General features: G+C 37.7%; 1 long non-coding RNA gene across 2 annotated transcripts; it reads right to left on the bottom strand.

Annotated features, from left to right (window-relative positions):
• Nucleotides 1-2,553: 2,553 nt before the first annotated feature.
• On the bottom strand, nucleotides 2,554-12,388 carry LOC129350636 (uncharacterized). 2 transcript variants are annotated; one of them, XR_008604103.1, is made up of 4 exons: nucleotides 11,885-12,376; nucleotides 10,602-10,750; nucleotides 7,325-7,614; nucleotides 2,554-3,017 (listed from the first exon to the last, which is right to left on the bottom strand). It is a non-coding gene; the product is annotated as an uncharacterized LOC129350636 (long non-coding RNA). The 2 variants fall into 2 exon arrangements; XR_008604102.1 differs by lacking the exon at nucleotides 2,554-3,017 and having other exon boundaries at nucleotides 6,696-7,614; nucleotides 11,885-12,388.
• Between the last annotated feature and the right edge of the window lie 4,638 nt (nucleotides 12,389-17,026).

Here is a 17,026-nt window from a genome sequence, read left to right as displayed (position 1 = left end):
AGAAAAGAATAAAAGGTGAGAAAAGAGCAAAACTAAACGTTTAAGAAGAATCAAACTAAAGACAAAACATTTGAAAAGACACCAGTTAAACTTTAGAAGATCAAATTAAACAGAAGAGACAATAAAACGATCAAAAAGAGCAAAAACACATAAAGGTCTTGAAGCGTTTTCTAGTCTGAAATGAAAACATCAAGTTGTTTCTTCAAACATTTCCTCTTTCTATGTTCTTGGTTTGATTGTAGACAGATTTACTAAGAACTCATTTCAGAAAACTGCTTTCCAGATAAAGTCTACTAGTAGTTGAAGGCATTTGTCAAAGTAATGTTACCTTCTGATCTCCATAAACTTTACTGTTCAGTGAAGAGAATCAAAGTTTGTTGAGGATTTCTAAAAAACCCACAGGTGAAGGTCTGAGAAGAACTCAGATGGATGGTCTAAATGTGAAATCAAGACTCATGGTCACAAGTTTTAAGGCTTCTGTTAACCAGAAAGTTCAAACTAACAGAGAAGTACAGAGAAACTTTTAAAATTTCAGTCCTCAGACTGTCTGAAGGTTCACACTAACAGAGAACTACTCAGGAACTTAGAAGATTTCAGTCCTCAGACTGTCTGTCTCAATCGTACGACGCAGTGTGTAATTGTATGCAGCACAGTGAGACGGCATACTTGTTTCCGTTTTCACACCGTCTACATCAACGGAATGCACTGAAACTTTGCCCCCACTAGCTTAGCCTCGCAGTAGCACGCAGCTCAAAGGGACGTGTCCTATCTACTCATTCATATCTATGAGAACAACGGTGGCTACACATAAGGACGCCTGACGTTGATTAGCTGTGTAAATACCATTATATACAGTCTATGGTAAATACGTATGTGAATCCCATCATTGGCTGCAGCAGCCAGTCACCGGTCACTCACTGACTCACATTGAAAAATAGCACAGAATGAATTGTTACGTGTTTATTTTATTTACAATTTAGGTTGGATTTTCTTTTTGTGCGCAGCACAGATTTTCTGTGCACGGAGACCGTCAGCAGTGCGCAGCTTAGAGGGAACAGTGCATCAGACCAACCTCCAAGGTCTACAGTAGTGAATTTTAGGTGGAATATACCATTAAACTCACCTTTTAGGTCTACATTGGAGGATTTTAGGTGGAATTTTCTTCCAAACCCTCTTTTAGTCTTCATTTAATGATGTTTAGGATGGTATATTCTTCCGAATCAACTTCTCAGGTCTACATTTCAGGTGGAATATTCCTCCATACTAACTTTTTTGGTCTACATTGAAGGATTTTTTCTAAACCACCCTTTCAGTTCTATATTTGAGGTTTTAGGTGGAATATTCCATTTAACCAGCCCCTCAGGTCTCTTTGAGGATTTTGGATGGAATACTCGGTTAAACCAACATTTTAGGTGCATGTCCAAGGATTTTTGATGGAATGTTCCTTTAAGGTGGATGTTTGAGGACCTTGTAGGTGGAATACTTCCTGAAACCAACCTTTTAGGTCAACATTCAAAGATTTAAGGTGGAATATTCCTTTAAACCAACCTAAATTTCATGTTTTGATCATTATCAAGTGAGAAACCTCAATCCAGACTCCTCATAATGACGTTTGAGATTTATGCTGCTGTTATTTGTTTAGTCCAGACTAAATGACAGAAATCCACAACTGTAATTTTATTTCAGGACTCGGTTATTAAATGTCAAAACAATCCATGTGACTCTAAAAACTCAACAGCTGTACAAACTCTAAAATTAAACTCTCCACAAGGATCCAAAATAAGCTGGACTTCTACACGAGAGCTTTAATTATTCTTCATCTACTTCCTGAAAAGTTTGGTCAATAAAAAAAGACAAAAGCTAATATTTTCAGCTGAACTAAAGACAGACTTTGTGATTTTTCTGCTCACATGTTGTGTTGTTGTAAACTTACTCTTTCAAATAAATAGCTGCCTAACCCCCTGGAAACCAGCGTTTGTCCTGTTTTTGTGTTGCTCCTCGGTGACCCTAGACAGCCGGGTCATAATGTTTTTTGAGCAACACACCATACTATGACGTTTTTACAATGATGGTTCTACTATGGAACCAGTTTGACATGTTCAGGTGTTCTTTGTGTGAAAACTCAGAGATTTCAGGTATCAGAAGGTGGTTTTCAACTTTCTTTATTAACTTTCTGCTTCAACTTTAAATTAAATTTCCTTCACTAACCCAGCCCTCTGGACTTCCAGTAAGCTGTGTTCCTATTGGTTGTCCAGGTGGCTGCTTGGTGTTATCAGGAACACCTGAGCAGCTCAGTGTCTTCCTGCTTTATTTGGCTGCAGACAAACATTTCCTCTGTTTCTCTTCACCACTGAACCGGGTTTGGCTTCGTTGCTTTAGTGTGTTCTTTAGGCGTTGGCTTGCAGCTTCCAGCAGTAAAATCGGCTTTAATGTGTTTCTTGGTGTGTTTTAGGGCTTTGTACTGGATAGCTGTCTTGGTAAATGAGGTTCTTTAGCCACAGTTAGTACATGGTGCTAATGTGTGCAGTGATTAGTGGATTTGGTACAGCTGAGTTGTGTCTTTATCTTGGCTGTAGTGAGTCTTTAGAGGTTTTTGGTCAGACACATTCTGTATTCTTGTTCGTGAACCAACGTTGGTTGTCCAGAAGGTAAGAGTTCCTGTCCTGATTCTCTGTTCTCAGAGGTTCTCTGGTAGGCTGCAGGAGACTTTAGCGTTTGGGTTGTACTAGTTTGGTTTTTGTATGGTTTCATTTGGACGACTATCTTGAGGCCCCTCCATGTGGTTTAGTGAGGTTTTCTGGAACAGTTCTACAAAGCAACCTGCAGCAGAAGAGACTTTGAGAGTTTTTAGGAAGTTCTGGAGACCAGACTTTAGAGCAGCAGAAACATTTGTCAGCAGTTTGAGCAGGAGAAGGTGAGCTTCAGAGTAGAAATGAGACAGAAACCTTCTTGACCCGTGTGGTGAGGTCCTGTACCAAGAGTTTGAGCAGGTTGTGAAGAGTCTGTAGTTCTTTGGTCTGAAAGCACAGGAAGAGTCGACTCATTAAAGGAGAAAACAGGAGATATTGTTGGTTCTTCTGTCGCTCTGCAGTTTCCTTAGACTGAATATCAAGTTTATATTTTAAATGATTTCCCATGTGAGCCCAAAAAGACTTCAATAAACTCCCTCCATCCCCTGGACACGTTTTATTATGATGTTAAATCTTTTTTTTAATGTTTTTGAGTTTCAATTATAGTTTTAGCATAGTTTTTTTTTCTCTTTGCTTGTTTAGTTTTGTCATCTGTGTAAAAGGTGCTAAACAAATAAAGTTGAATTGATAAACTGAATAACTGACTAACTCATGATTGTGACAACAGAAGTATTTTCATTATGATTTAAGGGTTTATTTCATTTTTAAGGTTGGGGTTAAAATCTTGACAGAAAAAGAAGATTAAAGAAATAAACTACATAACAAAAAGCAATTAAATCAAAGGCAAAAAAATTAATCCAATAAAACTTTTAAAAAGTTTTATTATTCAAAAGATTTAAGAAATTTAAGATGTAATTTCTAATTAAACATTTAGTTTTTTAATTAAATGTTTTGTCTTTTTAAAGGTTTAATGATCTAATTAAATGTTTTGCATTTTTTAAAAGGTTTAATATTCTTCTTGTTTAATTGTATTTTTTAAATGTTTAATTATCGAAAATATTTTATCTGTAATTTTTCATATTTATATTTTAAAAATTTTGTTTAATTTCATAATGACATGTATCTTGTTGAATTATCTAATTCAATATTTTGTCTGTTTAATATCATTTAATTGTATTTAATGTTTAACTCTATTAAACAGACAAAATATTGAATTAGATAATTATAATATTGAGAAAGAAAAAGAAACTCAAACAAGCTGGTAAAACATTTGAAAAAACAATTAAACATTAAAAAGACAAAACATTTGGGAATCAAATCAGATATTACAAAAGAATAAAAGGTGAGAAAAGAGCAAAACTAAACATTTAAGAAGAATCAAACTAAAGACAAAACATCTGAAAAGACACCAGTTAGACTTTAGAAGATCAAATTAAACAGAAGAGACAATAAAACGATCAAAAAGAGCAAAAACAGATTAAAGTCTTAAAGCATTTTCTAGTCTGAAACGAAAACATCAAGTTGTTTCTTCAAACATTTCCTCTTTCTATGTTCTTGGTTTGATTGACAGATTTACTAAGAACTCATTTCAGAAAACTGCTTTCCAGATAAAGTCTACTAGTAGTTGAAGGCATTTATCAAAGTAATGTTACCTTCTGATCTCCACAAACTTTCCTGTTCAGTGAAGAGAATCAAAGTTTGTTGAGGATTTCCAAAAAAACCCACAGGTGAAGGTCTGAGAAGAACTCAGATGGATGGTCTAAATGTGAAATCAAGACTCATGGTCACAAGTTTTAAGGCTTCTGTTAACCAGAAAGTTCAAACTAACAGAGAAGTACTGAGAAACTTTAAAACTTCAGTCCTCAGACTGTCTGAAGGTTCACACTAACAGAGAAGTACTCAGGAACTTAGAAGATATCAGACCTTGGGCTGTCTGAAAGTTCAATCTAACAGAGAACTACTGTGGGACTTAGAAAATTTCAGCCCTCAGACTGTGTGAATGCTCAGGTCCTGAGGACTCGGGAGGTCTGGAGGCTTTGGAAAGTCTTGGAACTGAAGGTTCCACCCTCCAGCACAAAGGCTGAAGTCCAACCTCCTGAGAAAAACGGTAGAGTCAAGAATCAAGGTAAAAAAAAAACTCGAAAACGTCAAAAAATAGATGATAAATGCGCAAAAAAATGAAGAATTAGTATCTGAGCGAGTAGCTCAGGGGGATAAGAAGAGGACTACCAACTGGAAGGTCGCAGGTTCGAGACCAACCACTGGCATTTTACTTTGTTTGTCTTTGTCAGGATTTTGATAAAATTTAAGCAGTGTCTGGTCTTGAACCAGCGACCTGCAGCTCCATAGGCAAATCCTTAACTCACTGAGCTACAGATCAGATACAAAGAAATAAATTCGTCGTCCCTTTGGCATCGTAGTTCGTGAAGTGACCACATGGGCGGAGCCAAGGCGGAGACTGGGTGGAGTCAGGGCGGAGAGTAGGTGGGGAGGTGGGTGGCGGCCTCCCCCCTCTACTCCCCCACCACCCACCACACCTTCCCCCGCCCGACGAGTTCTTCGAGTCTCCACGAGTTCTTCGAGTCTCCACGGGTTTTCCCGAGTTTCTTGAGTTTCCACCAGGTCGGAGGCAGAACAAGCTGTCATGAAGAGATGTTGAAGTCAGTCAGGATGGACTGACTTTTTACAGCGACTATAAGGAAGACGACTAGAAGAGCAGGTCTTTAACCACCATCCATAAAATCCATGGAGTCGGCTCCAGAGAAATGAAAGAAGGTCAACTTTTATCAACCTCCATCCAGATGTTCAACTTGATATCTTTACTTTGACATTTTTAGCACCACAAACCTTTAGTATCACACTTTATTATCATTTATTAGGACTTTAATGGAATCCACCAGCAGATTTAGTTTTTGTTGACAAACTTTATTCTTGTCATTGTGGGACTGCAGTATTTAAAACTGTTCCTTCTATTTGACCTCATGTTTATTAGTTTTAGTGGAGAAAGTTATTTTAGTTGTTGATTACTCTCTTAAAAAACAAGTAATAAATTGGATTAGTCAAGAGGTTTAAATTTCTTACTTTGTCATACAAAAAATATAAAGTGTCTTGAGACAATTTGACCTGTATTTGGCGTTATATAAATAAAATTGAATTCAAATTGTATTTATCTTGTAATGGAGTAATTCAGCCATATATGTTGGAAAACACATTTTCTTTGTCCATTAATCTGTTGATTGTTTTCTCCAGTAATTCATTTCTTGTTTTGGTTTATAAAACGTCAAACCCAAATATATTCAGTTTACTGTCATAAAAACCAAAAAGACTTACATTCATGATGCAGGAATCAAGCAGTTTTTCACTTTTTATCTTAGTTTAGTCAGAAAGATAGTTGATAATGTGTGAATTGTTGCAGCTTGTGAGCCGTAGAAGGTTTTAATCTTTGGGGCCAAGTGTCAAAAAACATTTAGAAACCAACATCAACAAAACACTCAACAAAGATTTGAACATCATTAAAGGGAAATCCAACTTTTGCATGACAATGTCTAATTAAAGGACATTTATTTCCAATGTAAATGTGTGATATTCATCCTCTGGAGCTTTCTCTTCACATCGTCTTCCACCTGGACTGGTTTGGTCGGGAGCATGTGCAACAAACATTTGAAAAACTGCACTTTAACATCAATGAATGACACTGAAGTTTAATCACTACATAAATGAGTCTGAATGTGCTGCTCTTTCATTAACTCCTAAGTTTAGGGAAAGTTCAAACAAAAGAGGACAGTTTAGATAAGACTTGAGAATGAGCTTATTTTGAACAAACATCTCAGACTTTCTGAGCTTCAGCACCTATAGCAAGATATTTTAACAACAAGCAACTCAAGAGATCCAGAAGTTGGAGAGAGTTAGCTTTAGCTGAGCCAAAGAACATGTGGGAGGCTAACCTAGCAAACATTTAAGACTTTTCTCTGTGAATTCTGAGAAATAATTTACTATTTAATGACAGAGCTACATATCTTAACTAAGTCTCATTAAAACAGACTCTAATTCAGTGTCATCCATCCATATTAAAGTGCAGTTACCCAAAATGTTTGCTGCATGAGCTCCAACAAAACCTGTCCAGGTAGAAGGCCACTTTGACAAACAGGAAGTGGACGATTCCATGCAGATTTATAGAAGGGGGAACCGGACTGTACTAAGTGTGGTCGAGTATAGAGGGGTGTTTTGTGGGTTTTTAAGGCTGATAATGATTATTAGTGAGACATTTGGAGTATATTCATTTGGATATTCATTTGCAGTAAATGAAAGTATTTAAAATCTTGGAGTTAAACTTACAAGAACACAAACTTTATTAGAAAACTTTGTTGATACGTTTTTGTTTTGTTTACAGATGTTAAGTTAAAGGAGTTTTATTCGTGACGTATAACCAATCAAATCACTCCAGAAGACAGAGCGACCACAGGTAGATAAAGATTCAGAGCCAAAGTAGCACCATTTTTAAATGTATTTATTACCGTAAATCAGTAAAAAATAAAATACTGATAATCAGAAAATCAGTCAGCCCACAATTACTACAATTCTACAATGTATGTCTCTTTCCTTTGACTTATTTGTACAATATACGATGTATATGATGGCGTTTTTTCATACCAAAGGCTATACTATGATATTTTCTCAGAGACATACGATGCTACTCTGTTTGTTCTGGCCCTGGGCCACTGCACTCCTCCTCTGTTGTTTTCTGGATTGTACTCAGCTGCATGCCTTCGTCCACCCGGCCTCCATTGACTCGTCCCGTCTGCCGTCTCTGGAGCTGAAGCTGGATTGGAACAGACCAAAGTACAGTCCAATCACGATGTCAGCTGCCTCTCAAAAGGCTCCTTCATCTGGTGGAACTTCTTCTGAGGGGAAGCTGAGCTGGCCCGGCAGAACTTTGGAGATGTGTTCCAGTGGTTGGTGGATGTGTGGGGAGATAGAGAGGGACCTTTGAATTGTTCAGAAAGGAAAACAGGAAACCCATTGGTAGTTTTAGTTTAGGCTGCTACTGCGGTGTGTTTTTGGGCTTGAAGAGGTGAACAGGAAGAGTTTCTTTTTCGTACTGATCATCTTTTACTTTGTTCCTGGTTGGAATGCCCATCAATGTCAACATGAAGTTCACTTTCAGTTCTGTTTATTTATTTTTATTTTACTAACACCCATTTGCTTTTAACCCCCTCACCTGTTGTGTTGTTGCAAACTTCCTCTTTCAAATAAATACTCGTCTAACCCTCTGGAAACCAGCGTTTGGACTGTTTTGGTGTTGCTCCTCATCTACTTTAGACAGCCAGGACAAAACAACGTTTTGTGGACCAAAGGCTATACTATTATTTTTAGAGCGACTTGCTATACTATGACGTTTTTAGAGTGACATGCTATACTATGACGTTTTTTGGACCAAAGGCTATACTATGATGTTTGTAGAGTGACATGCTATACTATGACGTTTTTTGGGTGACATGCTATACTATGACGTTTTTAGAGCGACAAGCTATACTATGACATTTTTTGGGTGACATGCTATACTATGACATTTTTAGAGCGACATGCTATGCTATGACGTTTGTTGGGTGACATGCTATAGTATGACGTTTTTAGAGCGACATGCTATGCTATGACGTTTTTAGATCGACATGCTATAGTATGACATTTTTAGAGCGAAATGCTATACTATGACATTTTTAGAGCGACATGCTATACTATGATGTTTTTAGAGCGACATGCTATACTGTGACGTTTCAAGAGCGACATGCTATACGATGACGTTTTTTGGACGACATGCTATACTATGGCGTTTTTAGAGCCACATGCTATACTATGACGTTTTTTGGGAGACATGCTATACGATGACGTTTTTTGGACGACATGCTATACTATGGCGTTTTTAGAGCCACATGCTATACTATGACTTTTTTGGGCGACATGCTATACTATGACGTTGTTTGAGCGACATGCTGTACTATGACGTTTTTAGACCGACGTGCTACACTATGACGTTTTAAGAGTGACATGCTATACTATCATGCTCTTTGGATGACATGCTAAACTATGACGTTTTTTGAGCCACATGCTATTCCATGACGTTTTTTGGGCGACATGCTATCTTATGAAGTTTTTAGAGCGACATGCTATACTATGACATTTTTAGAGCGACATGCTATACTACGACGTTTTTAGAGCGACATGCTATATTATGACATTTCGAGAGCGACATGCTATACTATGACATTTTTTGGATGACATGCTATACAATGACATTTTTTGAACGACATGCTATACAATGACGTTTGTTGAGCGACATGCTATACTATGACATTTTTAGAGCGACATGCTACACTATGACGGTTATTGAGCGACATGCTATACTATGACCTTCTTTGGGCGACATCCTATACTATGACGTTTTTTGGGCGACATGCTATACTATGACGTTTTTTTGGACCAAAGGCTATACTATGACGTTTTTTGGGCGACATGCTATACTATAACGTTTTTAGAGCGACATGCTAAACTATGATGTTTGTTGGACCAAAGGCTATACTATGACATTTTTAGAGCGACGTGCTACACTATGACGTTTTTCGACCAAAGGCTATACTCTGACGTTTTTTGGATGACATGCTATACTGTGACAATTTTAAAGAGACATGCTATACTATGATGTTGTTTGGACGACATGCTATACTCTGACGTTTTTTTTGGAAGACATGCTATGCTGTGACGTTTTTTGGACCAAAGGCTATACAATGACATTTATAGAGCGACATGCTATACAATGACGTTTTTTGAGCAACATGCTATACTATGACGTTTGTTGGACCAAAAGCTATACTATGACGTTTTTAAAGCGACATGCTATACTATCACGTTTTTAGACAAAAGGCTATACTATGACGTTTTTAGAGTGACATGCTATACAATGACAATTTTAGAGTGACATGCTATACTATGATGTTGTTTGGGTGACATGCTGTACTATGACGTTTTTAGAGTGACATGCTATACTATAATGTTTTTAGAGTGACATGCTATACCATGATGTTTTTTGGACGACATACTATGCTATGACGTTTTTTGGACCAAAGGATATACTATGTTTTTAGAGTGACATGCTATACCATGATGTTTTTTGGACGACATACTATGCTATGACGTTTTTTGGACCAAAGGATATACTATGTTTTTAGAGCAACATGCTATACTATGACGTTTTTTGGGTGACATGCTATACCATGACGTTTTTTGGGTGACATGCTATAACATGACGTTTTTTGGGTGACATGCTAGACTATGACGTTTTTAGAGCGACATGCTGTACTATGACATTTTATGGGCGACATGTTATACAATGACATTTTTAGAGTGACATAGTATACTATGACGTTTTTAGAGCGACATGCTATACTATGACGTTTGTTGGGCTTTTTAAATTGACATATTACTATGACGTTTTTTTTTTGTTTTAGTTTTTTTTGGTCTTTTTAGCAACATATAAGAATTTGAACAGTTTTAAAAATTACTATTCTTTTACTTGTGCAATGAAATATTATTCTATACCATTTTTTAGACGACATATACTCTGATGTTTTCTTGAAAAACATACTATTTTGACAATATACTGCACTATGACATTTTTTGAACCACATATACATGACATTTTTAGGCAACATCCTATCATTTTACACTTTTTGAACCACATAATAATCAGTTGGGTTTTTTTTGCCAACATGCTATACTATGAACTACAGGCCATACTGGGCTATTCTTAAAAAGTATACTATACTTTGACATTTTCTGAACTACATCCTATGCTATGGCGTTATACACAGAGTGCTTTGGTTACATGTTGATTTATAATCTAGATTTTTTCAGTTTTTTTTTTTTTTTTTTGACGGGATTACCACAGACCTGACCGTGAACACCGTTGACACCCACCCGAGGGAGATGCTGCCTAAGATCTCAAGGCTGCTTGGTTGTGGTCTTTCTGGTCCTGCTCCAGAACGCCTTCATCGACTACGTCTTCTTTTGAAGAGGCCCTCGGATGCTGCAATCTCTGACCTTAAGGAGGAACTGCTGCTTTCACTCTGTAACGAGACGGCGCTTATTTTAAAGACCCAGCTCCTGTCGGCTTTGAAAGGTATTTTAATACCCATCAAAACGGAACTACAGACAGTTAAATCTGAGCCATCGGTCAGTATTTCAAACATCAAGTCCAACCTGGCTGCCCTAAAGCACGCTGTGGGTGAAACAGAAACTTCACTCTCCACATCACCGACGACATCGTCACACTCCAAAGCAGAGCACCTATCTGCTGAACTTTTAAAAGTGGACTATAAATGTGAAGAATGTGAGCAGCAGCAGACTGTGAGCAGTGGAACAGATGTGATCAGAAAGAAGTCATTTTCTTTTTTCTTTTCTTTCTGGTTGACTTGATGCTGTCAGATGCAGATGGAGCTGATTCTGATCTTTCAGGATAAAAAGCTGCTTTTCCTTCACAGACTTTTCAGGAAATTATTCTGTCAGGTTTTCTCTGCTATTTATATTTTTATTATCTGTGATTATTTTATTATTTCTTAATTGTAAAAATAAAGTTTGAGGTATAAAGACTCATTTAGTTATTTTAATCCTGAAATCTTTGATGTAGCAGAGCTAAACTTCCATTTTCCTTTTTGTACTTCTGATACTAGAACTAAACGTATCTTCAACAGAGATCATCTGGTTTTCACGAATCAGCAGCAACATCACAACAACAAATGAGACAATTTTCAACAAATTAATGAAACTGATGTCATTTAAAACTATCAGAGTCTGTTTTAGTGTCAAATTAAAGCTGATTACTGACAACTACAACATTAACGTTACTGTTTTAATCACATTTAAGTTTCCTGAACGTTACATTAATGTCAACCAGCCACAGTTTTATGAACTTAATGAACCACATTACAGGAACACAACACACTTCAGCTGTTTACATGAAACTCAACACATTAGCTTGATGCTACGTTAGCTTTAATCAGCCTACGACTGAGCAGCTAGCTCGGTTAGCATCGCTAATATTAAAGCTAATATTTACTATGCTAACTTTCTTCTCTGGTCAACACACACTGAAACAAACTCCACCGACATCTGGAGTGCATGACACACATTACATCTGACACTAAAGCTGCATATAAAGTGCATTAAAAGCGGCACCGATACGAAAATAAACATTTACTTACCGAACTATTAGAGTCCTTTCAGTGTCTGCTGGTAGAATCAGCCGAAGGTAGAAAACTGGTTAAAACAAGCCAACGGGCAGGAAAACTGTCTGTGGAAAATGTTCTGCTGCTCCACCGATAAATAAACCAACAGTTATTATATCAGAATTAATCCAAACGAGGAGAACAGAGTCTCTGCTGCCTCCTCCATAGGACCTGTCAATCATTCCAGACCGGACTGTCAATTAAGTAGTCCCGCCCCCTGGCTTCGCAAAACTTTAACGCTCTATAAAAAAAATCAATATTGATTTATTTTAAGATCGGCCACCTGATCTCTCATTTTGACCATGAAAACTCACGAAAAAAAATGTACGTACAGTCTATGCACCGTACTCTGTTTGGCTCCACACTTGCTGATGACCACTTCCGGTCTCAGAAAATGAAAAAACGGACCTTTTTTCGTTTCTGCCTCTTACTGATTTTACTTTCTTGTTATTCTAAATATAAAACGAAAATCAAAGCATTTAAAAAGAAAAATCGTATATCCCTTTTTGATCATGAAAAGGAAAAACGCCTTGTATTTCAATTTTAATTTTTGTATTTTAAAATGAATATCAAATAACCACTTGTTTTTTGTTTTTCAATACCCCTTTCAGAACGGAAAATCCAATTACCAGATCCGTACACGGACCTTACAGATACCCCAGCTAGCATATATTTGCTGGAAGGCACTCAAGTGAAGCATAAGGAGAAATTGTTGGGATATATTTTCATTTGAGGTGCTGTTGTTAAAAAAATCAACAGTGCAGAGACTGGAGCGCTGTTAGCTGCAAGAGTCTAAGAAAAAGAAATAAACAGAGTGAGGGAGGCAGTTGTTTTGTACAGAAATACGGCTGCAGTGGGTGACCAGATGTGGGGAGTAACAGCCCATAAGCTCAAATAATAATATCTCACAGCCAGATGTGACCTACAGTGGAAAGGCTGAGCAGTGGGTTGGGGGTTGTAGTCAGCCTTTATCAGGGCTGGATAACAGCACGATAAAGAGCGACAACGAGAGACAAAAAGATCAGAGTAAAGATGGAGACAGATGGAGAGGAAAACAGCGCTTGCCCCAAAGACACACATATGAGGAGTGTTGTTTTCCTTCTGCTCGCTTACAAAACAGCGTGGCATCCGTGGAGGGGAAACATGGGTGACTCACTGTGTCTTGGCAGAGATGCTGGTCAAGACTTAGAGGGTCCCTGCAGTGGGAGACCAGCCCAAGAAGTGCTGTCAATCTGTTCTAATACACTTTTTTCTTTTTTGCATTTGTAGTCTCGTGAGATCTTAAAATGGTTTTCTGAATGTGCGGCAACATTTTTAAATAGGAATTGAGCTGAAAACACACTAGGAGCTTATCGAGTTTATATACCTCCATTTCTAGATTCTGAACATTTATTTATTTAGAGTACTGGGTTTGCACACCACTCCGAGCTCAGTAACGTGATATGCTGGTATGGATTGAAAGAAAAGCAAAATGCGTGGTTATCCTCTCAGAACATTAATCTGTCAGTTACGTAAAGCTGACAGCTTATGAAATCAAGAAGTGTTTTTCTTAAATTAGTGTGGTATTTCTGTTTATGCCACATGTGGATTTTTGTACAGTAAAAACCATCTGCCACGTACACTACTGTTCAAAAGTTTGGATTCACTTAGAAACGTCCTTATTTTTGAAAGAAAAGCATTTTCTTTTAATGAAGATAAAATTGAATTCACAGAAATACAGTGTAGACATTGTTAATGTGGTAAATGACTATTCTAACTGATAATGGCTGATTTTTAGTGGAATATCTACATAGGGGTACAGAGGAACATTTCCAGCAACCATCACTCCTGTGTTCTAATGCTACATTGTGTTAGCTAATGCTGTTGAAAGGCTAATTGATGACTAGAAAACCCTTGTGGAAATATGTTAGCACATGAATAAAAGTGTGAGTTTTTCATGGAAAACATGAAATTGTCTTGGTGACCCCAAACTTTTGAATGGTAGTGTATGTTGTAGGTTAACAGTAGCAGAAATAAAAATCAAATGTAAAACTCATCAGTTCAAACCTTTATGATGCCTTGAAAAGCATCGAGGTGATACTGCAGTGATATTGCGTTGTAAAAGGATATGCAGAGTTAAAAACTCAAGTGGACAGCAGTCAGTCAAAACAATCTGAGGTGCAGTAATTTGAAATGATTTCAAACTACTGCACCTCAGATTGTTTTTCATCTTTAAATGTCCAATCGTGGTGACAGTGTCCATCTTGGCAATATGTGGTAAACAATTCAATGTATGTGGTGAACAGAAACTAAAGGCAGATGTTCCAAGTCACGTTCAGTAGGCTCCTATGGTCCACTCCATCATACATGTTATATAGGGTGCTCTGTGTCCAATATGGGATTTACAGATGAAAAGATACCAGGGTTTGTCACGGCTCTGCACCAGAGAGGACAGAATGCAATGGGGAGCGTTATAAAGATCTCTGGCAATGAATCTGATGGTGGACAGATAAAATATATCCAGGGGTTCAAAGGGAAGCTCGATCTCTTTCTCTTTTTGTTTTTGCTGCAGTTTAGAGATAAGGTTTTCCATATGATGCTTAAATGTAAATGATTCATCAAAGTGATTACTTGGATGTTTACACTCTGTGGCTCTCTCAATATTATGAGCATTCAATCTTAATTTTTACTGAAGGGGATCTTTGAAATGAATATTGATTAGCTCCAGAAAAAAAAATGCTTGTTTTAAGGTTTAGGATTAACAGGTGCATACTGAAGAACACTGAGAGAAAGCTGTACATTGTTAACACGTACAGACTCTGCACTACAATGCAGAACATTGTATGATGGACATTACAGTCAGAAAAGAGACAATGCTATAAACAGGACTGATCCTGGTGGGACAAATGTGAGTGAATATATATATATATGAAGTGTTTGCAAAAGGTAATTCTGAAACCATCTACAAGCAACTGCATCAAACCAAACAATAACCATTAGTAACATAAATATTAATTTTAAGCACAAAAGGTTTTGCAATTTATTGCAGGAAATAGAAATGAAAATGCTTTCTCTAATATTAACCCATTGATATTAAAGGCTTCTTCTTCTTCTTAGGTGTCTTGCACAATCCTGTTGACAACCATGCCTTTTCACTTTTCTCTGTCATACGTTGCATGCAGCAGTGTTGGCATTCGATGTATTTGTCCCGTCTTTGATGTTGTCAATATATGTCATTCTCTGGCATCCTTTTGCTTTCTTCCCTTCTATTTTGCCTGTTATAGCAAAATTCACTGTACTATTCCTCCTCATCACGTCCTAGGAATGGAATTTTTCCTCAATTTGATGGTTGCCAGCATTGTTCTTTTCGCATTTGCTCTCGTAAGCGCCTCTTCGTTGGTTACCCTTTCTACCCACGATATCTTTAGCATTCTTCGTAGGAACCACACTTCTGTTGCCTGGAGTCTCTTCTGCAAATTGTTTGATTTTTTCCATGTTTCGCATCCATATAGCAAGATTGACCAGGCGTAACATCTGGGAATTCTTAATTTTCTTGGCATATTGATGTGTGTATTCATGAAGATGGTCTTTTTTTGCTAAAAGCATCTTTGGCTATGGCAAAACATCTCTTATTAAAGGCTGGGCTTTGTTTATAATTCCCACGCATACACACACACACACAGATCAGGCAAAAACATTATGACCTACTATTGTGTTGGTCTCCTTTCTGCTGCTAAAACTCCTCTGACCCAGTGGGACATGAACACAGGACCTCTGGGGATGTCCTGTGGCACCCATGGTGGCAGTGAATTCTGTGGGTCCTGTGGGTTGCAGGGTGGGACCTACCTAGATCAGACTTATCCTGGCACATTCCACAAGATGCTCAATAGGATTTGGATTTAGGGAGTGTGGAACTCGGGTGAACAGCTTAGCTCTGTCGTGTTCCCCAGGCCACCCTTGAGCACTTTCTGTGGTTTGCATTGTCCTGCTGAGGCTGGAAACTGGACTGCTGTTGACACTGGGGGGGTTGCTTGACCTGCAATGTTTAGGTGGGTGGTACATGTCAAACATCCACATGAATGTCAAGACTCAAGTTTCCCAGCAAAACATTGCTTCACCCATTTGGCCTCTTGTAGTTACTGCATTATGCAGTTACATAAACTTAACGGTTCCTGTAGCTGTTTCAGATTTAAATCCCAGATGGGATTAAAGGACAACAGCTGGCTGAGACATTAACACACACACAGTGACTGAAATAGGACAATAATACTTTAGATGAGTAATCCAGAACAACAAAGTGTTGAAAATAACAGAATTATTTTTGTTGAATTTATCCAAATAAGACAGCAAATGAGCATATTGCTTAAGTAGCGGGCTCATCATATGACAGGCATCATAGCTTATCCAGCCTTGTTTTTCTACTGACGTGTTCATGGGCCTGCCTTCATTTGTTCCTGTTGAGGATTATCAGAGACCCAGCTGTTTAATGACTACCAGGTTTTATTTAACTACACGCAGTATTATCCATCCTAACTGGGAGTTTGTCCACTGTGACTGTGTTACACACATATTAACGAGAACTTGATATCACATTCAAATGAGGCAACTCTGTGAAAAAGGACCATTGGTGCTAGAGGCGTCCTCTGTCTTTGAGGTGGTCTAAGCTTACCTGAAGTGTCTTCACCTAATGCAGATTCCTGGGAGTTCCAGGTTATAAACATTGCTGTGTGCTCACTTTGTCTCTTCCTTCCATCCTGCTGCATCAACCTTCTTTTATGTTTGTACCTTCAACAACCTTCAAATGACAAACTTTCACTTTCACTGATCTTGCTGACTGCCATACTTAATTGCTTTCTCTGTTAGGTTTAAATGTATTAAAAACACATTTATTTTTAAATTAAATATCTTGTGTGGACATCCTTGTCACATCTACATGACAGTTCTACATTTTTGTGTCCATAGAATATGAACATGTACAGTAGCTTCCTTCTCCAGTTGAGCGTAGCAAGAGAATGTGTAGCCATGACCTTTAGATATATATGAAATGAATTAAATGGATTTTTCTAGACATTTCAAATGTTAGAGCAAAGGGAGTAAAATCTGATGAGATTCTTCAGCATACAGTGCAGCTCAAAGTGG

This window comes from Amphiprion ocellaris, chromosome 15 (assembly GCF_022539595.1).
Source record: "Amphiprion ocellaris isolate individual 3 ecotype Okinawa chromosome 15, ASM2253959v1, whole genome shotgun sequence".
NCBI classification, from domain to species: Eukaryota; Metazoa; Chordata; class Actinopteri; family Pomacentridae; genus Amphiprion; species Amphiprion ocellaris.
This window is presented reverse-complemented; position numbering and strand designations above follow the sequence as displayed.